The sequence below is a fragment of the Nicotiana tomentosiformis genome, chromosome 3 (assembly GCF_000390325.3).
Source record: "Nicotiana tomentosiformis chromosome 3, ASM39032v3, whole genome shotgun sequence".
NCBI lineage: Eukaryota > Viridiplantae > Streptophyta > Magnoliopsida > Solanales > Solanaceae > Nicotiana > Nicotiana tomentosiformis.
Window position 1 is genome coordinate 147,166,739 of NC_090814.1, and position 19,273 is coordinate 147,186,011.

The window sequence follows — 19,273 nt, forward strand, 5'->3', positions numbered from 1 at the left end:
TGTGGGCCCCACGGGCAAATTTTGAGCTAATTTCTGATTTTAATGAAAATGTAATATTTTCTTATGAAAGTGATTACTATAATTTTTGTTGATTGTATCGAATTAATTATGACTAGATACGAGTCGATCGGAGTCGGAAAATTGAGGAAAAAGCATAATACGTGGTTAAATTGGAGCAAGTCGAGGTAAGTGACTTGTCTAACCTTGTATGGGGAAATTTTCCCTAGAATTGGTATTGATGTGATTATTGAAATGTGTTGAAAGTCGTGTGCACGAGGTGACGAGTATGTACACGGGTTAATCTGCGAAAGATTATATTTTTAAATTGTGTAGATCACTGTTGCGCATTTATTAAATTATTTTATCTTGTTATATTCATCATTGATGTGAGATATATACTTCAAATTTGTTTGATCTTTTCTTACTAATTGTTTTACCTGTTTAGTTGAAACTTGGTTTCTTTTATTCTGTGCATTATTTGAAGGTTGATTTTCTTTAAATTAAATATTATTAATATGAAGTATTTGACATTTTTAAACTTGATATTGAAGCAACGTAGTAAAGATTTTGAAATATTATTTTCCTAAATTATTTACTCCTGAATATTTTTATACTCATTGTGAGGGAGCCGTGAGCTCTTTATTGTGGAAGAATATTATTGATGAATTATTTTGACATGAGTTGTGAGCTCTTTATTGTGGAAAACTATTATTGATAATTTATTTTGGCATGAGCCGTGAGCTCTTTATTGTTTATTGTGGCAAACTATTATTGATGATTTATTTTGGCATGAGCCGTGAGCTCTTTATTGTGGAAAAATATTGTTGTTGAATTATTTTGGCAAGTTAAATTATTTGAGCACTTGAGGTGCAAATTGTGATATATTGTGATATTGATACGCATGCGGTGGTATAAGGTCTGGGTGTTGAAACGCATGCGGTGAGATAAGGGTGGCTTGATACGCGTGGCTAGTAGGGGAACTACTAGAAGTCATGCGGTGTGATAAGGGTGGCTAAAACGCGGGATGCTATTTCGGGAAAAATATTTTCTTTAAATAAATTGTGAAGGCTCCCGCGGTGATATAAGGAAATGAGATATTGTGAATTTATTTATGATTTGGGACTACGAGGCGGTACCTCGGGAGTGCCCTTGTTGATATTGATTTATGGCCGTAGTTGCCTTTGATTATTATTGTGATTTTCATAAAGTTGAAGGAAATTCTGTTTTGATTTCCACGAGATATTATTTGCAATTATTTGGTGTCATTAAATGTGACATACTATTTGATTCATTTTCAATGTCATTTTATTTTACTACATTGATAAACATTTTACCATGCCATTATTATATTCCAGTAGGGCCTCACCTGACCTCGTCACTACTCTACCGAGGTTAGGCTTGGCACTTACTGGGTACCGCTGTGATGTACTCATACTACGCTTCTGCACATCTTTTTGTGCAGATCCAGGTACATTTTACCAGCCTAGACGTCATTGAGTTACCTGCGCACGGAGACTTCGAGGTATATCTGCCAGCGTCTGCAGACTCCGGAGTCTCCTTCTATCATTTTATGTTGCTTCCTTATATTTTATCTAGACCTTGACATATAAAGACATTAAGAATAAATTCTTAGAAGCTTGTGACTTATTTCTACCGGGTTTTGGGAGTTGATATTGTTTGAATTGTAGTTTAATTATTTTAGATATTTATTATTATTATTCCGCATTGATAGGCTTACCTAGTCTTAGAGACTAGGTGCCATCACGACATCCTACGGAGGGAATTTGGGGTCGTGACATCTGTCTTATCTCTTTTATTTTATTTTTGTTTTTCCTTTTATTCTTTCCCTTCTTCTGTTAAGACTTTAAATGAGTTGAGATCTTGAAAGCAATTTATGACTTTAGTGTTCCTGTGGAGTTAGTGCCAAAAGATGTTAGAAGGGAGAATGCAAAACAAAGTCGGCAAGCGTATGATGTTCCAGGCGAATGTATAATTGACTACATTGCCTTTAAATTTATAGCATCGATTTAATAGGTTTCCTCTCTCTATCTCTCTCTCTCTCTCTCTCTCTCTGTCTCTCACACACACACACACAACAAATTTAGCGGGTTTCACAAGTCTTTAGATCATTGTTTTGGTTATTATAATTCAGTTTATGTGTTCGTCTGTGAGTGCAAATATATGCTTCAACCCACTCCGGAACTTTCAGATATTGGCTGGTTTAGGGAAGGGAGGCCCATGCCATGCTGTAGACGATCCTTATAAGCTTTTCATAGTAAGCTTTGTTTAAAGTTCATCAGGGAAGCCTTCATGTGATGTCAGCTATGTCAGAGATTTGAGAACTTCTACTTTCTAGACTTATAAGTGTGCAGTTTGTTACACTTGAGTTATAAAATTAAAATAAGATCTGTATTTGTTTCCTTTATTCAGAAATATAAACTTTGTGCCTGTTTAGCTAAAAGGCATGTCTTCTACTTGTTGATTTCCCTCACTTGTCTATTTATGATCTAAACTTTGACTATTTCCTCTTCTGACTCATTTCTTCTATAACGCCACATGCGCCAGTGCTACCCTATCATGCATGCATCTTGTATTAAGCATATGTTTGACCAAGTTCATCTCAAACTTGTTTTAGGACCCTTACATACTGTGCTGGGACATTCGGAAAACTGTTGAAATTGTTTAAAAGTAAGTTCCTTTCTACTGACCGGATATTGAGGGAACAAGAGTGCTGGAACGATTGACTGGATGGTTTTGTTTCTGTTCAATATAGAAACTAATGAAATGCATTCCTCTTCAACTTTCTTGTGTCTGACGTCTCACTCTCTTGCTAGAAACGTGATAATCCTTTAGCAGTTTCCTTGTCCTGTAAAACAACACTATATATGCTCCTATGATGTTTTCCTGGAGAGGGATTCTTGTCACGACCCAAGTTCTCTCTCCGTGAACCGTCGTGACGGCACCTAGTCGTAGCCTAACATTTTGCGGAAATGAAACGAAAAACATAAAAGCTAACAACTAACAGGTAAATTTAAATTAGAAATTAAGATACCACTCGACATATACAATAATCACTCTAGAAATGTAAATAAACTCTCCCAAAACCCAAAATATCGTAAGTCACAAACTACAGAAAGAAAACAGTATTTCTATATTCCAGAAATTGGAAAATTGCCCAAAAAGCCTCCTCGGGCCCACGTCTCGAAAATCGGATAAAAGTCACAAATTACGAACACTCATTCACTCACGAGTCTAACCATACCAAATTTACTCAAATCCGATACCAAAGTTTCGATCAAAACCCCAAAATTCGGCCTAAGAACTTTTCTCAAAATTTTCCCAATTTTCCAACTCAAATCCCTAATTAAATGATGAAATCAACAATGGATTAATGGAATACAACTAAAAAGGAGTTAGGAATCATTACCCAATAACTTCCTCTAAAAATCCTTCAAATTATCGCCTAAATCCGAGCTCTCAAAGTCAAATGGTGATGAATGACAAAAACCCTCGAAATCCTCTCTTTTCTACCCAGCGAACTCGCTTCTGCGAGCCTTCAACCGCACCTGCGGGAAAACCATCGCAGGTGCGAAAATCACTTAAGTCCTCAAGTACCGCATCTGCGATAGGGTGGCCGCACCTGCGCGTGCACATCTGCGAAAACACTCCCGCTTTTGCGGTCCTTGACCGCTTCTGCGAACATTCTAGTGCATCTGCGGACATCGCAGATGCGGTATTCACCTCGCACCTGCGATCCCTGGCAACTCCTCCATTTCCGCTTCTGCGCTTGCTTCTTCGCATTTGCGAGCCCGCACCTGCGGTCTCCCCACCGCAGGTGCGAAAACACCAGATGCCGGAAACTTCTGCAATGGCCTAAGTCCAAATCTCGTTCCGTTAAGCACCCGATTGATCACATCAAACTCACCCGAAAACCACTAGATACCAACAAGTCCTAAAACACCATACGAACTTAGTCGAGCCCTCAAATCACATCAAACAACGCTAAAATCATGAATCACCCTCCAATTCAAACTTAGAGAACTTAAAACTTCCAAATTCGACAACCGATGCCGAAACCCATCAAACCACGTCCGATTGATCCCAAATTTTGCACACAAGTCATAATCAACATTACGAACCTACTTCAACTTCCGGAATTGGATTCTGACCCCGATATCAAAAGGTCCACTACCGGTCAGAATTTTCAAAAATTCGACTTTCGCCATTTCAAGCCTAAATAAGCTACTGACCTCCAAAATACAATCCGGACACGCCCCTAAGCCCAAAATTATCCAACGGAGCTAACGGAATCGACAGAACTCCATTCTGGAGTCGTCTTCACAAAGTTTCGACTACGGTCCAAATTCTAAGACTTAAACCTCCGTTTAGGGACTAAGTGTCCCAAAACACTCCAAAAACCAAAACGAAACCTCCCGACAAGTCACAATAGTAGAAATAGATACGTGGGAAGCAAATAATAGGGGATCTGGGCTATAACTCTCAAAACGACCGGCCGAGTCATTATATCCTCCCCCTCTTAAAACAATCGTTCGTCCTCGAACGAGCATAGAGACATACCTGAAGTGGTGAAAAGATGAGGATAACGGTTGCGCATATCCTGCTCGGTCTCCCAAGTCGCCTCCTCGACCGGATGACCCCTCCACTGAACCTTCACTGATGCAATGTTCTTTGACCTCAGCTTTCGAGCCTGCCTGTCCAAAATAGCCACTGGCTCCTCAACATAAGATAGATCCTTATCCAACTGGACTGAGCTAAAATCCAACACGTGAGACGGATCACCGTGATACTTCCGGAGCATAGAAACATAGAATACCGGATGAACTCCTGCTAGGCTGGGAGGTAAGGCAAGCTCATAAGCAACCTCCCCAACTCGTCGCAACACCTCAAATGGACCAATGAACCTTGGGCTCAGCTTACCCTTCTTTTCGAACCTCATGACGCCCTTCATAGGCGAAACCCGGAGCAAGACTCGCTCTCCAACCAGGAATGCAACATCGCGAACCTTCCAATCCGCATAATTCTTCTGTCTGGACTGGGCTGTGCGAAGTCTAGCCTGAATCACCTTAACCTTCTCCAAGGCATCCTGAACCAAGTCTGTACCCAATAATCTGGCCTCGCCTGGTTCGAACCATCCCACTGGAGACCGACACCGCCTACCATACAGAGCCTCATACGGTGCCATCTGAATGCTGGACTGATAACTGTTGTTGTAGACAAACTCCGCAAGTGGCAACAACTGATCCCAAGAACCTCCAAACTCCATCACACATGCACGGAGCATATCTTCTAGAATCTGAATAGTGCGCTCGGACTGTCCGTCCGTCTAAGGGTAAGCTTAACTCCACCCAAGTACCCAACTCATGTTGTACGGCTCTCCAGAACCGTGATGTAAACTGCGTACCCCGGTCAGAAATGATAGATACCGGCACGCCATGAAGTCTGACAATCTCGCGAATATAAACTCGAGCCAACTGCTCGGAAGAATAGGTAGTAATCACAGGAAGGAAATGAGCTGACTTGGTCAGCCTATCCACAATCACCCAAACTGCATCAAACTTCCGCTGAGTCCGTGGGAGTCCAACAACGAAATCCATAGTGATCCACTCCCATTTCCACTTCGGGATCTCTAACTTCTGAAGCAATCCACCCGGCCACTGATGCTCATACTTCACTTGCTGACAATTCAGACACCGGGCTACATATTCCACTATGTCCTTCTCCATCTTACGCCACCAATAATGCTGCCTCAAGTCCTGATACATCTTCGTGGCACCCGGATGAATGGAGTACCTCGAGCTGTGAGCCTCCTGAAGAATCAACTCACGCAATTCGTCTACATTGTGCATACATAGCTTGCCATGCATCCTCAATGCACCATCATCCCCAATAGTGACCTCCTTAGCATCACCGTACTGAACTGTGTCCTTAAGGACAAGCAGATGGGGGTCATCATACTGACGCTCCCTGATACGATCATAAAGAGAAGACCGAGAGACCACACAAGCCAACACTCAATTCGGCTCAGAAATATCCAATCTCACAAACTGGCTGGCTAAGGCCTGAACATCCAATGCCATGGGCCTCTCTTCTGCTGGTAGATATGCTAAACTCCCCAAACTCTCTGCCCGGCGACTCAAAGCATCGGCCACTACATTGGCCTTCCCAGGGTGGTACAAAATGGTGATATCATAATCCTTAAGCATCTCTAACCACCTCCTCTGACGCAAATTACGATCCTTCTGCTTGAACAGATGCTACAAACTCCGGTGATCAGTGTAGATCTCACAAGGGACACCGTACAAATAATGCCTCAAAATTTTCAAGGCATGAACAATAGCAGCTAACTCGAGGTCGTGGACAGGATAGTTCTATTCATGCACCTTCAGCTGTCTGGACGCGTAGGCAATCACCCTACGGTCCTACATCAACACCGCGCCGAGGCCAACTCACGACGCATCACAATAAACTGTATAAGACCCCGAACCTGAAGGCAATACCAATACTGGGGTCATAGTCAAAGATGTCTTGAGCTTTTGAAAGCTCTCCTCACACTAAGGCTGGAAAGTGGGCCGGTCCAGGCCCGGGACCGCGGGCCAAACGGCTAAATGGGCCAGGACCGTTTGGTCCGGTTTTAGTGGGCCTGATCTGGTCTCGTGGGCCGGTCCTATGATTTGGGCCCGTTAGGCCCGGGACCGTTTGGCCCGTCAGGGCCCGGGACCGGCCTAGTCCCTTAGCGGGCCCAACGGCTATTTTTTTTGTTTTTAAAAAAAAATGTTAGGCTGTCAAAAATAGCCGTTGGGCTGTCAAAAATAGTTGTTGGCTATTTATGAAATAGTCATTTAACCCCTCAACTTTGTTTTAATCCCAAACTTTTTATAATTACACTTTTTCCCTATTTTTAACTATAAATACCCCATCATTATTTTATTTTTTCTTACAAAATCATCAATCTATCACAATCTCTCTCTAATTTACTTCTATAATTGCTACTATTGCTTACTTTATTATTACATTTTGTGAAACAATTGTGAAATTTGTGGATTGAAGTCTTCAACGATAATCAATTTCCAACAAATTGTTCGTCAATTCGGTAAACTCGTTCCAACTCTTAAGTTTTAATATTATAATTTTGTTTGTTTTATTTACTTTGCTTGATTAATTAAGATGGCTTATTCCTTAAAAAATATGTTTAGTAAAAATAAGAGAAAATCGAAGAGTGGTGAATCTAGTGGCCAATATGTTCCTCCTCCACTTTCCCCGGCTCCCCGACCCAAACATGTTATCCGTCCTACACCTCCTATTCTTGATAGCGATAATAGTTTATTATAATTTACCGAGAGTCAATTTTTCCATAATATTGCACCCGGTGAATAATTAAACCATGAATATATGAATGCTCTTTATGATAATCCAACTATTGATGAAAATGATGATGAAGAAATAGATTTTGATAAAATGCAACCGGATAATGATACACCCACCAGTCCTACTCCTGAAGTTAACCCAACTAATAATAATCTAGATGATCCCCTGTCTGACCCTCATATTAGTGCCTCTACTTTTTCTAGACAACCTCCTAAACGGGCAGAAACATCTATTGTTTGTCAATTTTTTACTCAACTAAGAGAAAAAAATAGGGCTAAGTGTAAAACTTGTGGCAAAGAGTTAGTTTTTCAATATGTTGGAAGTCGGGGGGGATGGGAAGTTTGACTAGACACATATTGCTACACCCTCAAGATAAAGCTAGATATTTTTGTATGAAAGCTTTGGCTGAGAGGACAAGTACACCTAGTCAGGCTGACCTTAGTACCGGGTCAAATCAATTTCAACCGGGAATTAACACTGTTACCGGTGGTATTTTATATTATGATCCAAAAAAAATCGGGAAGAATTGGCAAAAATGGTCACTGTTATGTGCTTACCCTATAGTTTTCCTTCTAACCCCCACTTTGTGCATTATATTAGAAAAATTTATAATCCTACTTATAAAGGTTTTCCTCGCACAACCGTAAAGAGTGATATTTATAAATATAAACATGAATATGAATAATATTTGCACTATTTATTTACTCATATAAATTGTCGTATTGCTATTACAACTGATATTGGTAGAAGTGGTAATGACTGTGATTACCTTACTGTTACTAGTCATTGGATTGATGAGCATTGGATAATGCAAAAGCGCATTATTGCTTATAGAATAATTAATTCACGTCACACAGGGCAGTTTATTTCTAACACGATTGCGGATATTTATAGATATTTTTGCATTAGTGATAAAATAATGTCAGTTTCAATGGATAATGCTACTAGTAACACAAATGTTGTAGCCTTGCTTACCACTATACTAAGTCCTGTATTTAGTAACATTTTTCATGTTAGATGTATTTGTCATATTTACCATTTAATTGTGGGTGATGGTATGCGAATTTTAAATGTTGAAATTGAAAAGGTTAAAATGGCTCTTAATTGGCTTTTTTATTCAAACCGTAGAAGTAGACTTAGAGAATATTTTAAAAGATGCGATGAATTTGGCCTAAGAGAAAGAAAGGTTCCTAAACCTTGTCCAACTAGATGGAATTACATGTATGAAAGTTTAGTTGTTGCATATGAATATAGAAACCCCATAAACTCAACGTTTAATGCTCATGTAAGTGATGATGATGAGCACCTTACAAATGCGGATTGGGCTAATGTTAAAATGCTTGTAGAACTTTTAGAAAAATTCCATATTGCTACAAATGAATTTTCTGGGCAATATTATCCTACTATTTCTAACTGTTTAGTTTATATTGCAGAACTTGCAAATTTGTTTGATCATCTTTCAGAGGGTGGGGAAATTTATCAACTTACTATTGATTCCATGAGAAAAAAGTTTAAAAAATATTGTTTCCCTATTCCCCCTATTTATGGTATTGCTGCATTGTTAAATCCTACTATGAAATTAGGAGGTCCTCAATTTTGGTATGAAACTGTTTATAATGGTTTAGCACTTGAAGATGAGGAGTTGTCTATACTTCCGAACGCAATAGCCTCAATTAAAATAAATGTTCAAACTATTTATAATGCTTATCAAGTTGCATTAGATCATGCTAGACCAAATGTTCCAACTCCTTCTTCTTCTAGTTCTCAATCATCTAAAAGAACTGCGGGAGTAAGAGCACTTAGTGCTTGGGCAGGGTTCAGGGGTTCTCAAGGTTCTAGTACTAGTGATTTTTCACAACTAAATGAGCTTGAAGTTTATTTGTCACAGGGAATTGAGGAAGTGAATCCCGACGGCTCCTTTAATATTTTGGAATGGTGGAAGGACAAAGAAAAATACTTTTCGATTCTTTCAAGGATGGCCCGAGATATTTTAACTATTCAAGCTTCAACAGTGGCATCAGAGAGAGCTTTCAGTCAAACAAGACTTCAACTCGGTAATTATAGAGCGTCTATGAGGGAGAGCTTGGAAAAATTAGTACTTTTCAGAGATTGGATCCGTTCGGAAAGAAGAAATTTTGGACTTGCTGAATCACAACCAGAGGTAGACGAAGCTTACGAAGAAATGCTAGCTGAACTTGCGGAGGATGATGCTTCACCTGGAAGCGGTGATGAGCAAGCTTCATTTTCGCCACCACCAACGGAAATTCCTCCGGACCTTGAAGGATTTATGAAATTTGTAAGAGATACCATGTAAATTAATATGTAACTTGTATTTTGGCACATCTTGATTAGTTTCTTTTTTTTCTCAATGGTGGTATTAGCAACTTGTTGTGCTCATTCCATAGGGGGAGGAAGACTAAGAAAGATATTGCCATGATTTTTAATGCTATAATAAAAATATAACGCATTGATTTGAATATCTTATATATATATATAAGCTTATATTTATACTATACTATAGTCTATACTATATATACATCTCATAAGATATATAAGCTATATTCGATATACATATATATATAAGCCTATATATATACTATCGAATACGGCTTATATACTATATATACAACTTAAGATATATAAACTATATTCGATATACTATATATACATCTTAAGATATACTATATATACTATACTATATATACATCTTAACAGTCATTTTAACAGGATCAAGTGGCGGGCGGTAATCCGCCATGCCTTCTCAATTAAATTAAAACAGAAATCACCTCATTTTAACAGGATCAAGTGGCGGGCGGTAATCCGCCATGCCTTCTCAATTAAATTAAAACAGAAATCACCGTTTGACCGGGAACTGGACTTGTTTCACACCTCACATCTGGCTTTTATATGCCTGGAAGGTTTCCACCAGTTAAAGATTTCTATTTTAACATATTTGAGAATTCTTAATCTAGCTAATTCAGTACCCTTATATTTAAAGACTGGCGGTAATCCGCACAATCAGTAAGGATAAGAATTGAAATATACTTGAATTTTATATATAGTTTAATGACTGTATGGAAGGTTAAAAACCTTTACTCAAGCAAGGGGTCTGTCATAATATAATACATACTTTTATTGAGCCCATGTGTCTAGCAGTTCTAACCGTGAAAGAAGATGCCCTTTTAACTCCTTTATCGGGCTGAGGTTCACGGCTGGCTAGACGGAGCCACTAAGGCAAAGCCAATAAGAGCAGTGTTATATCAGACTATACCAACCATCTTGACACCAAGTCAAAACTCTATATATAAAACTCATTTATATTTTAATAGATGCCGTCGCTTTCATAGTGTATATAGGAGAGAAGTTAGATACTCAACATAGATATGAAGTCTCTTAGCCGGACATCGTCACGGCCAGAGAGGAGAGACTAGAAGAAAATCTAAACTAAGAAAGACAGAAGTATGTACCTTGTGGCCAAGAAGCAAGGCCCTGAAGATGAAGAACTGAAAACTTTTATTTATTTGTTCTTCTATTACAATCTACAAACTTCAAACTAACTCTTTACTTACACTTAGAGAGAGAGAGAGAGAGTTCTAGAGAGAGGGAGTCTTAACGTCTACCTCTTAAGAATGAACGAATGACTTCTATAAATAGAAAAAGAAAAAGAATCTATGAACAGTAAAAGTGGGTCCCCGTGGGTCCCTGTAACAGTGTTTCTACTATTGAAACAGTGTATTTACTGTTGATGAACAGTGTATCTACTGTTCGAGTGGGTCCGGCGGCTTCACTATGCTGTAGGTCCGGCGGCTTCACTGTTTGAGTGGGGTCCAGCTATTTCACTGTGCTGGTTTCTTTTCCGCTTTTTTCAATTTGTGGATGAATTCTTCTGTATCACGTAAGTCTTCTTCAGATAATATCCTTTCTGCTTCAATGGGCTGAGAATCTTCATCAATATCATCGTTGCTTGTTTCACTTTGCATTGACGTATCTGACTTTTCATATTGATTAATGGAAGACAGTAAATTTCTTTTAACCTCTTCCAAGTAACTGTTAATCATCTCTGTTTTATCTCCTTCTTGAAAGGAGATCCTTCTGGCAATATGCCTCACTGAACTGTCATCAATTACCTCTTTCTGAGGTTTACTGGAATATTCTTGGATCTTCATCTCGATTGAATCCAAGAGCTCTTGACCATATAAGGTCTTTGTTTTGGGATCCTTCTTCATTAACTTGTCCCAAAAATTATTGTAAAAAGTCCTATATAAGCAGGGGACTTGTTCTTCAGTGAATCCGACTTCTGGATTCCATTTGTGTATCCAAGGGATAGAAAATTCCAGAAAGAAATATATTTGGTTAATTTTTTCTGGGTAGCAGATATGATCTGCGTGATATAAATCGTTAATAAAAGGAGAAATTTTTATCCATTCTTTGTATAACATGAGAAATGGATCTGGTAAAATCTTTATTGTTGGACCGTGGTATGACCACCAGTTTAGAAACCAATTAGGAACAGTTGTTGCAAATATCTTTGCACATACTTTTATAAACCAAGTATGTTTGTGTCTATCATTATTGTAGTATAATACTTTATCAAAAGCTTGGATATAATCCCAATAAGTAAAATTCATTTTATTTTTGTTAAGGCTTATCTGCCTTTCCTTCATTGTGGATATACCCCAGTCTTCAACAGATATAATCTGTTTAATTATAATCTTCGAGAAGTTATAAACGTTCTCGTCTGTGCTATACCCAGAAAAGTGCTGAAAATCTGCACTTCCAGTACTGGTCAGTATCGTTTCATAGTAGGAACGGGTTTTGTATGACTCACCCGGATAATATAACCCATTTATCAAATACCTTTGGAATATCTTCCATGGTTCTTCTTTTCTCTGAATGTCAGAATTTTCTAAGAGAAATATCATTTCTCTTTTTGGCACTTTCTCGTATGACTTGATATCATCATTGTCATCTTTAGTAATGGAAGCAAAAGTATTACTTTGCTTAACAGAAGTATCTTTCTGTTTTTGAGCAGTCAAATATGCCTGCAAATGTGCGTATAACGGACTATCTTCTGGAATATCTTCCAGATGGACGGATGGTCCAATCGATGATTCTTCTCTGAGAGATATCCTCTCATTGACTAAACTCCTTCTTCCCATTTGTATAACTGGGGAGTTTGATGAGGATCCGTATGACGATCCCGAAGGTGATGACCTTCCTTTGGACTGTGGGGATGATCTTCCCCAACCTCTACCTCTTCCCCTACCCCAGGGGGGTTCCATCCTGTAAATATTCACGAGATAAGAAATCTGGCAGAGAATTATCAATTCCCTTTTTATATTGTATTTCAAAATCAAAAGGGGCTAATTGAGCTTGCCATCTTGCAAATATCATTTTTGAGGCATCATGTTTAAAATCTTTATTAAACATATATTTAACAGATTGTGCGTCAGTTTTTATCAAAAACTTTTGATTGTATAAGTCGTCCTGAAATTTTAAAACACATTTTACTATGGTTAACATTTCATGTGCCACAGTAGCGTATTTTCTCTGGGCTTCAGACCATTTACCAGAGTAAAATCTAATCAGATATTCATGTTTATCATTGGGATTTATCTGTTTTAATATCCCTCCATAACCAATATTAGACGCATCAGTCTCTATAATTTTTTGCCATGTAGGATTAGCAAGGGTTAAGCAAGGTAAAGATTTAACACGTTGTTTAATATTTTTTACCAAAGTAGTGTGACTATCAGTCCAAGGGTTTTTATAATTCTTTTTTAACCTATCATATAAGGGGGCTAAATCACGTGACAGATCTTTATAAAAAGGTGAAATATAATTTAAACTTCCCAAAAATCTTTGTAACTGAGTTCTATCAGTAATAACATCGGGAAATTTTGAGGCAAAATCAATCGATCGTTGAATAGGAGTAATCTTCCCCTGACAAATATAATGTCCTAGGAATCGAATGTTAGTTTGAAATAAGCTCATTTTTTGTTTTGAGATTACCAAACCATTTTGTATAACAATTCTTTTGAAAATATCTAAATGCTTAATATGCATTTCAAGTGTTTTGGAAAATACCAAAATGTCATCGATATATACAATGACGAAGTCTAGATAAGGGTTGAAAATATCATTCATAATTTTTTGGAATTCTGAAGGGGCATTTTTTAAACCAAAAGGCATAACATTCCATTCATATTGCCCAAATGGAACATTAAAAGCAGTTCTATAAGTATGCTCTTTAAATATTTGAATCTGCCAATAACCAGATTTTAAATCAAATTTTGAAAATATATTGGCGTCATATAATCTAGACAATAAATCTCTTTTATTAGGAATAGGATACCTAACCCATTTCAAATATTTATTCAAGGGCTTATAATTAATGACTAATCTAGGAACACCACGTTCCTTTTCAGCTGCGTTATTAACATAAAAAGCTGTACAAGACCAAGGAGATTTTGAGGGTTTTATCAAACCCTTTGATAGCAGACTATCAATCTCTTTTTTGCAAAATTCTACCAATTCTGCATTCATCTGACAAGGTCGAGATTTAGTAGGAATATCATCCTCAGTGAAATTATCTTCATATGGAAGAGTAACAATATGCTTTTTTCGATTCCAAAAAGCACTAGGATGCTCAGCACAAATATCAATAGCAATCTGCTCGGAAATCAATTTGATTTTTTTCTGTACTTTAGTAGAATTCAGAGTATCAAATATATTCATACTAAACATTTCTAATTGTAAAGAATCAACATGTTTTTGCTTCATATCAATTAAAGCATTAATATCTCTAGTTACTGGATCTGTAACAAAAGTATAACTTATCTCTTTATCCTTATAAGTAGCAGTAAAACCTTTCGAGTCTATGCTAGTAAAAGGATAAACGGCGTTAATAAACGGTGTTCCAAGTATAATTGGAGGGTATAACTGGTTTTTTACCAAGAAAAAGAAGTGAGGAATACAGACTTTATTCTGACAAATACCCGTATTAGGAAGTTTATACTTTATATCTAAAGCATGTCCGGATGCAGATCTAACCATATGAGTAGTTTTTTGAAAATATTTCGTAGGTACTAAACCTTCTTGAATGCAGCTAACATCTGCTCCACTATCAATCATGGCAATGTTTGTAATTGAGAAACTATTATCAATGAGAATAGTACATTTGATGTACCATTTATGAGCAGTAATAATTTGCATCATTCCTAAAAACATATCATGTTTAGGATTAAAATTAATAGGTTTTTCTTCAATATCATTTTCAAAAATACCTTTGTTTTTATCATTAGATTTCTCAGCTGGAGAATTGATTTTCTCAATCTGAGTAATCCTATGATCACAAATCATTTGATTTTGTTTAAGAGATTTGATCTCTCGTTTAAGTTATCAACTTCAATTTTTAAATCATCGAAAGAAGAATCTCTTGCTGGAGTTGCATTTTTGTTTAACAAACGGTTATTAACCTCTAGTAAGGAATAAGGCGGGGAATATTCAAATTCTTTTTCAAAAGGTTTTGCAAAACCAGAACTTGAATTAGAACTTGAACTAGCAGCCAAATTAATAATTTTTTCACGAAGTTTTTCATCATTAACTTCTTTTAAAAGTTCTATTACATTATCAGAAGTAATAGTTTTCATGTTTAGGTCTTGAAACTGTGATTGTAATTTATAAAATTCATCATCACAAGTACATGTATCACCTTTGCAAGTTGTACAAGTATTATCAATATTTTTATCACTATCAGATAAATCAAGCAAATCAATTTCAGCTTCGGATTCTGATTCAGAATAATAATCAGATTCCGATCCAGAAGTGTATAACAAACTATAAACCTTATCACATAGTTCATCGTCTAGTCCTAAGGTTTTCAGCTTTTGAAGCTTACAATTTGGAGCTATATGGCCAAATTTACCACACTTATAACACTTAATGTCAGCAAGATCTTGCTTAGACCTATTTTTGGTAAATCTAGTAGACTTGCGATGTGTTTTCTTGGCTTCTCGTTCTTCTTTGGATCTATATCTAGATCTCTTTTTCCTATAAGGATTGTCTTGGTTGGGGTATCTATGATACTTATGTTTCTTTTTCCTATGAGTAGAAGTCTCGGGTAAACCGAACTGGGTGCAAAAGTCCCCTAACTGGTTTCTTTCTTTAAGCTTATCCATCTTAAGTTGTCTGGACAATCTTAATTCATTGCACATGTTTAATCCTTCCTGTGTGCAAATTCCTATTAATTTACCATAGGTATAGTCTGCGTAAGGAATTTCTCCATAACTACCTCTTAAAACCTTTCTAACTCTTTCGGCAAATAAAGAGGGAAGGCCATCTATGAACTTAGCTTTCCAATGTTCAAACTTATTTTCTGGTAGTTCCATCACTCTACTCATAAAGGTGTCTTTATACCATCTAAACTCACTTAAAGTCTTACATCTAAGGCTATTAAGGAGAGTACGAACAGTTTCATTTTGGTTGGTAAATCTACCATTGAAGTGTTCTAATATAGTAAGAATAAGGGTATAAACGGCATATTATCTATTTGCCACTAGGGCCATGCCTAAGTTATCAAGTCCTTCGTCAACGGCCTTAGCGTTAATAACCATTGCCCTTTCGTCGACAGACAAATAATTGTCCCACCAGCCACGAAGTTGGCCAGTAAAACCTGCAACAATTATTTTGCAAATATTCCTATCTGTATTTTTTACACTTTTACAGATAGTTGCATACATAAGCATTCTATGTACTAGAATAGTTAACTGTCTATCAGTCAAACCATCAAGATTCCATTCGTAAATTTCGGAACCACTGTAAAACGTATTAGTCTGATTCCAATCACGTTCCTCTATTAAAACATCTTGAGGAGTAGGACAATTGTAATAATAAGTCTGCATTCTAGGTTTATCAGCATATCTGCTATCCGCAAACTTACTATTGTTTTTGGGATAACTTCTGAGTTTATTAAACTCTGACAAAACATTCTTTTTATAGTCAAAAGTATAATCTAATTTATCAGAAAAATCATTTGATAAATCAATGGGTTTGATATTCAAACCGGATAACTTTTTATCAAGAAGTTCTTCTAAGTCTCCAAAAGATTTAAATTTAAAATCCTGAATATCAGGAGGTCTTTGAATATGAGTAAAAATAATTTGAGGTTCTGATTTGCTTCCTGAAGAAGAGGCAATATCAGTCAAAGTCTTTTTCGTATTCATCTCCTTAATCAAGACTGTTAAATCATCAAGTTTTTTATTAAGAAAACTAACATTTTCACCCAAAACTTTAACATATAAACTCAAATAATTATTTTGAGAAATTAATTTATTAATTTCTGCGATGCTGACTGCAGCAACATCTTCATCAATAAATTTTTAAAATGCAGTAAAAGTAATACCTGTATTATTAGGTAAAACAAAAGATGATTGAGGAGGGTAAATGGCTTTAGTAATATTGCCACTCCCGTCTTTATAAGATCTTTTCAAAACTTTTATAAAAAGTGGTAAATATGTGGTTATAAACCAAGGAACAAAATACATAATTTGATTATGTAAAGCACAAGTTTCATAAAACTCTTGTGAAATATTGTTTAAATCTTCCTTACTATAAGTATCAAAAAACCAAGTTTTAAACTGGTTCCATTTATCAGTAAAAAATTCTTTTTGAATATAACCTCTAGCTTGTGACCCTGGACTAAAATCAATTTGGTGTGGAATCATTAAGAATCATTGGGGTCAAAATCCATTTCGGACGCAGAAGGAATATCCTTATCAGAAATATTATCACTATCCTGAACAATATTTGTTTTGGGGTTAATCTTAACCCTTTCAACAGGTTTATCACCTACTTTAGTAGAAATTGTGTGTAAAAATGCAGCACGATTTCTAGCTGGTCCATAGACTGGTTCAACAGGAGAAATGTGTTGAATATCAGGCAACAGTCTACGACTAGTAAAGGAATGTCTGTTATAACTAGAACTAATAGTAGGCAACAGTCTATTATTAGAAAATGACTGTCTACTATAAGTGGAACTATTATCGTCAAACTGAATGCAAATCCTACCATCCGGATTTTGAGTAATATGAGAATACTCAGTATTACTAACAGTATCAGTTATCTGACTGGGGGATATAACCGAATCCAAAGTCCATGTGGTTGGAAAATTAATTTCTTCCCACTTAATAGGTCTTCTCGTGGTGACCTTAGACTTTGCAAAATTCGTTTCCACTAGAATAGTCTGATCAGATGTATCATATAATTTACATCTGGGGTTTAACGTAGATAGTAATTTAAAATATATTCTATATGATAAACATATCAGTTCAGAACCAGGCGCATAATTATAACCATGCGTTTTCACATTTAATGTTAATGCATCAAGTATATTAACATCAGATAAAGATAATTGCAAATTGGGTTGAGTATTAAAATATACTGGGCCATAGGCGACAGTAGATTCAATAGAACCCATCAGAGACTGTCTAAAATTCAAATTTCTGGCATCTCTGAGAGCAGCCAAAAATGTCTCTGGTATATATAGTATATACTATAATATATATACATCTTACTATATATATTATATATATCTTAAGATGTATACTATCGAATATGACTTATATACTATGTATATATAGTATAGTGTGTGTATATATAAGATGTATATATAGTATAGTGTGTGTATATATATATATATATATCTTAAGATGTATATATAGTATATCTTAAGATGTATACTATCGAATATGACTTATATACTATGTATATATAGTATAATGTGTGTATATATAAGATGTATATATAGTATAGTGTGTGTATATATATATATATATATATATATATATCTTAAGATATATATATAGTATATCTTAAGATCTATACTATCGAATATGACTTATATACTATGTATATATAGTATAGTGTGTGTGTGTGTATATATATATTAAGATGTATATATAGTATATAATTCGAATATAGCTTATATATCTTAAGATGTATATATAGTATAGATAGTATATATATATATAAGCTTATATATATAGTATAGTATATATATAAGCTTATATATATATATATATATATATATATATGTATATCGAATATATCGAATATAGCTTATATATCTTAAGTTGTATATATAGTATATACTATACTATACTATAATATATATACATCTTACTATATATATTATATATATCTTAAGATGTATACTATCGAATATGACTTATATACTATGTATATATAGTATAGTGTGTGTATATATAAGATGTATATATAGTATAGTGTGTGTGTATATATATATATATATATATATATATATATATATATATATATATCTTAAGATGTATATATAGTATATCTTAAGATGTATACTATCGAATATGACTTATATACTATGTATATATAGTATAGTGCATGTGTATATATATATATATATAGTAAGATGTATATATAGTATATAAATCGAATATAGCTTATATATCTTAAGATGTATATATAGTGTAGTATAGTGTATATATATAAGCTTATATATATATGTATATATAGTATAGTATATCGAATATACTATGTATATATAGTGTAGTGTGTATATAACTATATATATACTATAATATACTATATATATACTATAATATATATACATAGTTTATAAGTCATATTCGATAGTATACATCTTAAGATATACTATATATACATCTTACTATATATATATATAGCTTATATATCTTAAGATGTATATATATCTTAAGATCTACTATACTATACTATATATATATAGTATAGTATAAGATGTATATATAGTATATTTTAAGATGTATACTATGTATATATAATATAGTATACATATATTTTAAGATGTATATATAGTATATAAATCGAATAT

The 19,273-nt window shown here is 35.3% G+C and overlaps 1 pseudogene; it reads left to right on the top strand.

The window, feature by feature from the left end:
- LOC104110441 (uncharacterized) overlaps positions 1 to 19,273 on the top strand; it is a 46,279-nt pseudogene that overhangs the window by 16,537 nt on the left and 10,469 nt on the right.